This window comes from Apodemus sylvaticus, chromosome 6 (assembly GCF_947179515.1).
Source record: "Apodemus sylvaticus chromosome 6, mApoSyl1.1, whole genome shotgun sequence".
In the NCBI taxonomy this organism is placed as follows: Eukaryota; Metazoa; Chordata; class Mammalia; order Rodentia; family Muridae; genus Apodemus; species Apodemus sylvaticus.
This window is the reverse complement of record NC_067477.1, coordinates 38,583,254-38,594,387: the sequence shown is the minus strand read 5'-3', so window position 1 is coordinate 38,594,387 and position 11,134 is coordinate 38,583,254.

The window sequence follows — 11,134 nt, the reverse complement described above, 5'->3', positions numbered from 1 at the left end:
CCAGTATGTTGGAGGCTGAAGAAGAGGGATCATACCGGGCTCCCTATTGACTTCCGGACCTCAGGGGAGCAGCGTGCACTCCTAACCGTGCCACTCTCTCCAGCCCCCTCAAAAACATTTCATTGGAAAAAGCACCCGGAGCCAGAGAACGCTATTCTTCATTCTACTTTTAAATTCCTGAGGGTGTGTGTGTGTGTGTGTGTGTGTGTGTGTGTGTGTGAGAGAGAGAGAGAGAGAGAGAGAGAGAGAGAGAGAGAGAGAGAGAGAGAGAGGGAGAGGGTGAGGGAGAGGGAGAGGGAGAGGAAGAGAGAGAGGGAGAGGGAGAGAGAGAGAGAGGCATGGATATAAGGCTCAAACTTTGGACCTTGTACATGCTAATCATGTCCCTACTGCTGCACTACAACATCTCCAAGTTCTACTTGAACCAGTTAACCTTTAAAAAGTTCTTTTTAAGGCGCTAAAGAGGTGGCTCAGCGGTTACAAGCACTGGCTGCCAGGTTCAATTGTCAACACCCGCATAGGGGCTTACAATCAGTTCCGGTCCCAGGGGATACAACGCCGCCTTCTGGTCTCCATGGGCACCAGGCACACCCATGGCACACAGACGCATTTGCAGGCAAAACACCCATACATAGCTTAAAATAGTTGTTTGTGTGTGCGCACGCGCACACGCAGGGGTCAAACTTGGGGATCTCGACAGCAAGTGCTCTTGCCCACTGCTGAACCAAAGAGCCACTGACTTGGGGAGTTCAGCTGTGCCAGCCTGCAAATGATCTTCCCAGCTAGGCATGTCGAGCGCTTCTGTCCCCTCATAGAGGTGGTCAGGGACATGGATCCTCAACTGGGCACCCAGCCGCTCCCTACCGCTATTGTATGCAGCTCTGCCCGAACCGCAGGGGCTTTGGGGGAGGGGCTAGAGTACATGGGCCAGTGAGGATTAGGGGAGGGGGCTCCATCTATGTGGCTGTGGGATAAAAATTTTGGCTTGTGGGGTTGGGAGGAGCACCCCCACTTGATTTAAGTAATGCCTCTCCTGTGCCCTGTAAGCAAGCACAATTAAACTCATTAGTTTCTCAGAGTAAACTTTGGTAGAAGTTGGCACCTGTTTGTCATCGGGACGGTCACGTCTCCCCCAGGGAAAGAATTTCAGCAATATCCACTGAGACATGGTATCATACCCTCTCATCGTGACATGGGATCTCATGTGCCATAGGCTGGCCTTGAACTCTGTGTAACCAGGGAAGACCTTGAATCCCTGACCCGCCTGCTTTACTTCCCAAGCGATGGGATTGCCTAGATGTGCCCATCGTGCCTGGCTTGCACTTGGGGTGCTCGTATCCCCAATCCACAATCCCTGACAGAAAGTCCTGGAAGAAAGATTTTCTTTCTGTCCAAGTTTCAGTCTAGCATGGTGGTGGGGAAGGCATGGCAGATCAGCCCCTGGCACCGGGAGCTTGTGGCAAGTTTGCCTAGTCAGTCTATAACCCTCAAAGGCTGGCCCTGTACCGTGACCAGTTTCTACCAGCCAGGCTGCATCTTCTAAAGGTTCCATTGCCTTACAAAATATCATCACCAGACAGAGAAAAGGCTTCAAAACCCAAGCCTGTGGGGACTGAATTAGTCTACTATCTTACTGCTGTTACAAAATACCAGACCTTACACCAGCAGTCAAGCGGCAGAGAGCAGAGCTTGGGGGTCCCAGCCCTTGGGGGTGGATGCATCGTAAGAATGTCGCAAAAGGAAGCGGCAGAGAGCAAGGAACACTTCTGCTCGGCTTCCTCTCTCCTTCAGCCCAGGGAACAGTGTCACCCACACACAGGACACATCTTCTCACCTCAATTAGCTTAGCCTAGAAAACTCCTCACATCCACACCCAGAGACTTGTCTGCATGATGACACGAAATGCCATCAAGTAGATAATTAAAATTAACCATCACAGGCACATTTAAGGTTTTAACCCACCCAGGGTCCCAAAGGGCTCACAGCCATCTCATAATATGTGTATTCTGCCTCTGAGAGGCCTTGTGGTCTCAACAGTGTAAATATTGTTCAGCTGTATACCAAAGCCCCCACAGAGACACAACGTGTTCTTAGCTCTGAAAGGTGCAGACTTCCAAAAAGCCAATGTCATAATGTAAACACCGGACTCCAAAGGCGAGGAGTAGGGGGACAGAAGGAGACAGAAAGTCCAGCATTGGGGACATGCAATGACACCATCTGGCTTGGGTGGTCCTTCCCCTACTGCATTGCTGTTTGTAGCACACCACATGTTTCTCTTGAGCTCTGTGGAGTTCTTCCATGGCTCCGAGGACTTGACTGGAGACTGGTGAGACAAACCCGTGGCTCTCTGATGGAGAAGCCGCAGCACCCGGAAGCTCCGCGAGCTTATTCTATACGGCTGAACAAAGGGGCAGGTGGTGGTGTACAGCTGAATCAGGAGGCAGGCTCAGCTAGTCCGGCAGGAGCTGACTGTGCGGAAGCAATCTTGAGGCCATAAATGTCCAAGGGAGAAAGCTGCAGCAGAAGGTTTCTGTGTGCACTGTCAGCATTCGCACTCAGACCCCTGAGAAAGACTTCGGCATCCTCTGAGCCTCACTGGGAGAAGGCTTAGCCACTCCCACGGGGCTGTACTCAGCCCTGGAGTCCTTGATGCTGCTGTGCCCATAGCAATAGCACACATTCTCTGAGGGCTTGCTCTGCTCAGTGCTTACAGATCACCTCAGCAAACTCCGCGCTCCGCAAACACTGGCTTTAGTAGCTTAGAGTCCACTGTGATGCATCCTTTGTGGTGGCTTGACTAAGACTGGCAGGGCAGTGGTTACACTTCCATCCCAGCACTCAGGAGGCAGAGGAAGGCAACTATGAGTTTGAGGTCAGCCTGGTCTATAAGTTCCAGGACAGCCAAAGCTAAACAGAGAAACCCTGTCTCAGAAAAAGAAAAAAAAAAAAAGGAATGTCCTCTATGGGTTCATATTTGAGTGCTTTGTCACCAGGGAGTGCTACTACTTGAGAAGGATTAGAAGTGTGCTTATTGGAGTAGGCATGGCCTTGTTGGAAGAAGTGTGTCACTTGGGGCTTTGAGGCTTCCAAACCCTGCGCCTGCCCAGTGTCTCTCTGCCTGAGGATCAGGATGGAGCCTTCTCTTTGCTTGCTTACTCTCACTAGCATTAGAACCTTCATCTTCAGGATTCCAGTGTACACTGGAGATCACCACCTGAGACACCAGCCTTGTGAACTGAACAGTTGCTAGGTTTCTGGACCTTTTATTGGTAGACAGCTATTGTCAGACTAGCTGGACCATAGCCTGTAAGTCCTCCTCCTCCTCCTCCTCCTCCTCCTCCTCCTCCTCCTCCTCCTCCTCCTTCTTCCTCTTCCTCTTCCTCCTCCCCCTCCCCCTCCTATTCCTCCTCCTCCTCCTCCTCCTCCTCCTCCTCCTCCTCCTCCTCCTCCTCCTCCTCCTTCTTCTTTTGAGACAGGATTTCTCTGTATAGCCCTGGCTGCCCTGGAACTCACTCTGTAGACCAGGCTGGCCTCGAACTCAGAAATTTGCCTGCCTCTGCCTCCTAAGTGCCGAGGTTAAAGGCGTGCACCACCACCGCCCAGCTTAAGTCATTCTTCTAAATCCCGTTAGATAGACAGACAGGCAGACAGACAGACTGATTGACACCCAGACAGACACTCGTTCTGCTCCTCTAGAGAACCCTGACTAACACAGGCTTCACTCTCCCAGCTTCATGAAAAACCCATGGGGCTCTCTCTTCAGGGAATCCAGTCCACTACACTGTCTGCTCTTCCAGGTCTTCCCTGAAAATCTGGGTGCAAAAATCCACGGCTTTATAATACTTTCATTCTGGATACCTACAAAACCATACCACTGGGACCTGGGAGATGGCTCAGTAGGAAAAGGTGCATACTGCCAAATCTGATGACCTTAGTGCAATCCCTAGGACCCACGTGGAGAGAGGAGGGTTCAGTTCCTACAAGTTGTCCTCTGATATGTATACACACACACACACATACACACACTCACACTCACTCACTGTATGTGTAATGCCGAGTTCTGCTACCAGATAAAGAAACAGCCAAGAGGCAGTATATACTCTAGTTACTTCTCAGCTACTGCCCTGCCCATCGCAGTGTATGCCATACATTTCTCCAAGTGATCTGGGTCAGAACAGCACCTTTTGTTTGTTTGTTTGTTTGTTTGTTTTTGCTTTTGTTTTTGTTTTTCCAGACAGGGTTTCTCTGTGTAGTCCTGGTTGTCCTGGAACTCACTCTGTAGACCAGGTTGGCCTCAAACTCAGAAATCTGCCTGCCTCTGCCTCCCAAGAGCTGGGTTTAAAAGGTGCACCACCACTGCCCCCACTTTCTTTTCTTTTTTAAAAGAAAGTTTTTCAAATGGTTTGAAGTTTTGTGTCCTGGAGTCAGGAGTCCTGGAAAACCCTAAAATGCTCTCAAAGCCCCTTTTCTGTGTACAGTGAATGCTTTGGAAAGATATTTTTTATGGTTCTGGAAAAACGGCTCACTGGTTAAGAGCACTTGTTCCCCCAGAGACCTCCCACCTGCATGATGGCTTACAACCATCTGCAACTCCTGCCCTGGAGGATCTGATTCCCTCTCTGTCCTCTGAGGGTACCAGGCACACAGTGGCGCATAGACATACATGCAGACAAACTATTCAAATATAATAATATACACACACATACAATTTTACTGTGCTTTGCCTGCACATATGCATGTATGTCTGTTTATCCTTTGTGTGCCTGTTGTGTTCAGAGGCCTTCTGATCCCCTGGAATTGGAGTTACAGATGGTCATGAATTCCCATGTGGGTGCTGGAAGCCAAACCTGTGTCCCCTGGGAGGGCAGCCAGTGCTCTCAACTACTGAGTCATCTCTAGCCCCAACTTGTGTTTTTGTTTTTTTGTTGTGTTTTGTTTTTGTTTTTGTTTTGCTTTTTCGAGATAGGGTTTCTCTGTATAGCTCTGGCTGTCTTGGAACTCACTCTGTAGACCAGACTGGCCTCAAACTCAGAAATCTGCCTGCCTCTGCCTCCCAGAGTGCTGGGATTAAAGGCGTGCGCCACCACTGCCCAGCTCAACTTGTATATTATAAGCACTGATTCCTCTAACAAATACCTCTTTGTCTACAACTTCAAGTGTGTTCCGTTTCTACCCAAACTGCATGTTTCCATACCTTTCTGTTCTGCTTTTTTTATTTTACTTCTCAATATAAACCTGGCTAGAAGCAGCTAGCGATAACCATGTCCCGGCCCGCATGCTATGCTATTTTGAAATTTCCTCTACCTTTTTGCATTTCGTACCACTCAAGCTTTAATGACACGGACAAAACATAAGCGAGCCCTTTGCTAGAGTGTGACACGAATGACCTCTGCTCCACTTTCCCACGGAGTCCTTGCTTCCACTCGCAGCCTGACGAGCACCGCTTTTCCTCTCCACATTTCTCTTGCAGGACTGGTCTCCAGAGCTTACCAGAACTTCCGGTTAAGCTCTGCTGGCAGTGTGCTGTGGCTTTTCTAGCCTGCATATACAGCCATCATGAATTCCTTCCACAAAGCTATAGACAATGCATAGGTTAACCACAGCAGCAACCCACCCAACTCTTTGGTGCCAATTACCTATGTTGGCTACTTTTGCGTTTCTTTGACCACACTATCTGGCAGAGACAATTATGGGAGGAATGATGAGTGTCTGCTCACATCATGGCCGAGCAGGAAGCAGGGGATGGGAACGGAGCCAAGGGCCCTTGTGACTTCAAAGCTGGAGAACAAGCATTCACACATGGGCCTGGGTGGCTATTGTGGCTCACACTTGTAGTTTTGTCACTTGGGAGGCTGAGGCAGGGGAATTGCTATAAGCTAAAGGCTACTCTTGGCTGCACAAAGAGCTCCAATGTGTTTGGGTTACAAAGTGAGACTGTCTTAAAAAACACAAAACAGGGGCTGGTGGTGACAGCTCATAACTTCAGTCCCAGCACTCAGAAGGCAGAGGCAGGCGGATCTCTGTGAGTTGGAGGCCAGCCTGGTCTACAGTTGAGTTTCAGGATATCCAAGGCTACACAGAGAAACCATATCTCAAAAAACAAAAACAAAGCACATACAAATCACAAAAAAACAAAACAACACAAAAACATAAGCCCCACCCCTGCCAGGGGGGAAGATTTTCGTATTCAAACCATGCCGTTACCACAGTGACAGCTGTGTAGTAGTGTCTCAGGTCCTAGTGGAGAAATTTTTGGAACTTCATCCTGTTCCCTGGCTTTCAAATATATCATTAGAAACTGTGGGCTGGAGAGATGGCTCAGCAGTTAAGAGCACTGACTGCTCTTCCAGAGGTCCTGAGTTTAGTTTCCAGCAACCACATGGTGGCTCACAACCATCTGTAATGGGATCCAGTGTCCTCTTCTGGTGTGCCTAAAGACAGGGACAGTGTACTCATCATATTTATATATATATATAAAATAAATAAATTCTTAAAGAAAAGAAAAGAAACTGTAACCTACCAGGTTACATTTTTTTAATTGATCAGAATTGCCTGCATATGCTACAAAACAGCACTGAACGTGACTGCTTTAACTCCTGTGAACTAGACAGAAGTGAATACATGATATCTCAGATTTTCTAAAATGGCGCACCTTTTAGTCTGAGGGATGCAGGGATGCCAGTGTTCTGCTTTCATTTCTGTTCTGGGGTAGGGCTGGACCATGACCTGGTATTTTGAAAGTGTGATGTCTCTTTCTCTGAGGTTACTTCTGAGAGCCTCCAGAAGCTAATTAGACAGGGATGGAGGTCCTTTGGCCGTCATCAGTGCCTAAGGTCAACCTAGCCCCCTGCCATGCCCAGGTTAACATTCGATCGAGGTCAGGCCTTCCGTGCCAGGGCATTCCGTGCGTGGCAGATGGCTCCAAAGCAGCTCACTTGTCCTTTTCTCTTTCCAAGTGATCCTTGGGGGGGGACAATGTTCCCTTCAAGTTGGGACTGGACATCCCTTTGCCCTCTTGTCCAAAGGGTGCTCCAGGCATTTGATAAACAATGGGGGGTGGATTTATTTATGTTTTGGCCCCACTGGGAATTTGGCCAAGCCCGCTGTTTCTGCAGCCCCTCCCCCTGCTCGCCCTCCCTCACGGGTCTCTCTCCAGCACAGTTTCTCATCATCCCAGCCCCTCCCACCAAGGATCACTTTGCCCAGGCTTCTGCCTCTGCCTGGAGAGACCAAGGGTCTGATTCTTACCTTGATTTCTCTGAGGTTTGACATTCCTGGGTCTTCCCTTCCCAACCTGGTCACTCTCAGACCAAGGCCATCCTCTGTGTAGTGTCAGCTCCTAGGACCAGGAAGCTGAGAGATGATGTTCCCGTCACTGTGCGGCCCTTGAACTGTAGAGGAAACCACAGGAGAGCAAATGCACACAAATCATGGGGCTGGGGGAATGAGACTATGGCTCCTGGTCATTCAGACACCCAGCCTGGGCGCCTAGGAGTTGCTGAGAAACTGTTTGAAACAGTGGGGCAATGGGCAAGGAGTCTACCAAGGGGATTTCCACTGCAAGGGGTGGAAAGGCTATGTTTTGATTAAGAACAAACATTTACACCCTTGTTTACAAGGCTGTGCTATGGAGTGGCAGGCCTATGTGTTTAAGGGACCCTTTGTTTACAAGCAAGAACCCAAAGGACTTTCCTCCCCGCTGAGACTTCCCTGACCTCTTGGGTTTGTCCAGGGCCAACTCACAATATTCAGTACAAGAGAGGACTCATGATGGGCTCTTCAAGGCTCCCTGTCCTTCAACCGAAGGGCCTCTTGCTGTGGGAAGTCAGAAACTGTGGAGCAGTTACGATGAATATGTCCCAGAAGTAGACCTGCCTGTGAGGCCAGGTGTCCCCATTTTTCAGATGAGAACCGTATTACAAGACAAATATACAAGGAAGGGTTCATCCCACCCAGGGCCATCTGGTCCCAGAACCTCCCCAGACGGAGAGCCACCGGGTCACATGCCTGGGTGGCATTATGGTTCTCCTCAGAACATTGTAGAGTTAGATGTTTCTCAATTCTCTCATGAAAATCGCTCTGGCCGAGGAAGGTAACCGAGCCCGGGGGGTCTAGGACAGTCCAAAGTGACAGCTTCAGCCGGGAACATCACTGGACTTTATTTCCTTTTTTTTTTCAAAACAATTTATTGCATCATATTTGGTACCTTATGCTTTGTACTTTATTTCATAATGCATGGGTTGTGATGTTATCTTATTTGATAAAATACACATATTATAAGCCTCCCTATCTTAACCAGAGTACATATGTGTGCATGTGTTTGCATGTGCGTGTATGTGCATGTGTATGCATGTGTTCGTGCATGTGTGTGTGTGTGCGTGCGTGCATGCGTGCGTGCATGCGTGCATGTGTGTGTGTGTGTGTGTGTGTGTGTTACTGTGGACTGAGTTGCTCAGGGCCTCATGAGAGATGAGTACTGTATCATCAAGCTATACCCCAGCCTGCTCCTTACTTTTCGTTTTGAAACAGGATTTCCTAAGCCAATTCATTCTCAGTTAGGGTTTCTATTACTGGGATAAAATATCATGACTAAAAGCAACTTGGGGAGGAAAGGATTTCATTCAACTTACAACATGCAGTCCACCATGCAGGGAAGTTAGGGCAGGGACCTGCAAGCAGGAGCTCAGATCATCAAGCTAGCTGGCGAGCGCCTCTATCCGAGACATCTCAGTGGCCACCAGGTCCTAGGATTTGATTGCTGTGAAGAGACACCATGACCAAGGCAACTCTTTTTTTTTAAAAAAAAATATTATTTATTTAATGTATATGAGTCCACTGCAGCTGTCTTCATACACACCAGCAGCGAGCATCCCATCCCATTATAGATGGTTGTGAGCCACCATGTGGTTGCTGGGAATTGAACTCAGGACCTCTGGAAAAGCAGTGCTCTTAACCGCTAAGCCATCTCTCCAGCGCCAAGGCAACTCTTAAAGGGAAAACATTTAATTACAGTTTCAGAGGTTCAGTCCAGTATCATCCTGGTGAGAAGCATGGCGGCGTGCAGGCAGGCATGGTGCTGGAGACGGAGGTGAGAGTTCTGCACCTTGTTTAGCAGGCAGCAGAAGACAGTGTGCCACACTGGGCATAGCTCGAGCATATGAGGCCTCAATGTCTGTCCCCGTAGTGACACACTCCAGCAATGCCACACCTCCTAATAGTGCTACCCTCTATGGGCCAAGCAGTCAAACACATGAGTCTTTGGGGACAATTCCTATTCAAACCACCACATTGTCATCTGTCTTCCTCATGGGTGTGTTCATTCTCCCATCCAGCCCTATAATAAATAAGCAAATACATGTAATTATTAACTCTCACAGTAAAGTAAAATGATTATAATCATCCACTGTAATAAAAGATCAGCTTTAAACTTATAAACTACTTCTAGAATTTTCTATGTGCAATTGTCAGATACTCTCACCACAATTGACTGCCAGTATCTAAAACCATGAAAAGAAAAAGCAGCTACTGCAGAGATAAAAGGTGTGGAAATAAAGACCTGAGACCCAGTTTTGTCTCATTAAGGTTAACCCACGCTGTACTCTGCAATGCCAGCTCATTACCTGTGTGTCTTTGTTATGGACTTCACATGGTTTTATTACTTTTAATGGTTTTCAGCTTTGTGTATTTTGTAGGTTATTGTTTTAAGAAATGTTTGAGCTATGAGAATTATATTTTTGCTTAGTTAATCCTTTAACCCGAAAGAATAAAACTTTAAAGACTGAAAATAGGGCTGGGATATAGCTCACCAGTAGGATGTTTGCTTAGCATTCACAAAGCCCTGTTTCATCCCTAGCACGGCATGATACTGGGCAAGGTGGAGTACCTGTAACCCAGCACTCAGCAAGTCCAGTAGGGAGGATCAAGAAGTCCAGAGTGTGTACTGCTCTTCCAGAGGACCTGAGTTCAGATCCCAGCTCCCCATGTTGGGCAGCTCACAAGTGCCTATAACTCTGGCTTCAAGGGATCCAATGCTTTTTCTGGCCTCTGTAGGCACTTGCACACACACACACACACACACACACACAATTTCAGAAATTAATAAAATAAAACTTTTTTTAAAGGAAGTTCAAAGTCATCCTTGAACAGCAGTTCAAGGCCAGCCTGGAATATACAAGACCCTGTCTCAAAAATGAACACAGAACACGTGGGGCTGTGGCGACAGAGACTCAGAGGTTAGGAGCACTTGCTGGTTTTGCAGAAAGGGTCTGAGCTTGGTTCACGGTAATCACATGGCAATTCACAACTGTCCATACCACCAATGCCAGGGGTTTTCCTGACCTCTGTGAGCACCACATGACCCGGTACATATATATATGTATATATATATACATATATATATATGTATATATATATACATACAAGCACAACATATACACACAACATAAACATAAACAAATCTTCAAATGAACAAAATAAATAAACAACAACGATTAAAAAGAGTGGTTGGGTAAAGTCAGTAGTAGAGCAATTCTCTAGAATCCTCAGGGACTAAAGTTTGGCCTCCAGCTCTGCAAAGAAAAAATTCATAAGTATATACATACAGTGGGGTCTAAGATAACATGTTCCAATGACTCTAAAGTATTTTTTTAATTAGAAAGAAGTGAGACAGGAAGGAAGGAAGGAAGGAAGGAAGGAAGGAAGGAAGGAAGGAAGGAAGGAAGGAAGGAAGGAAGGAAGGAAAGAGGAAGAAAGGAAGGAAAATGAAAAACAGAAAAGGCACAACACTTGTTACATTTGTGAATCTGGGAAGCCCTGAGCTCTGAGCTTCTAAAAATATTTAAAGTGGAAATATGTTTCCCACATGAACCTACTGAACACAACAGCTTAGTGTCAGTGCCCTGGGTAGCTCTGGCTTCTACCCTTGTGATCCCGCAGCTGGAGAGAGCTGAGGTTGGCAGATCATGCCCAGCGTGGTGAGGGCACAGTGGATCTACAACCTGCAGAAACAGCCAAGATGCAGAATCAAGGACAAAATCTGAGGGTGGAGGGCATGAAGCAGAAGGAACTGACTGGTTTTTGTTTTTCTTAAAAATATAAATGACATTGATTGTGTGTGTGCATGCACATGTATGTG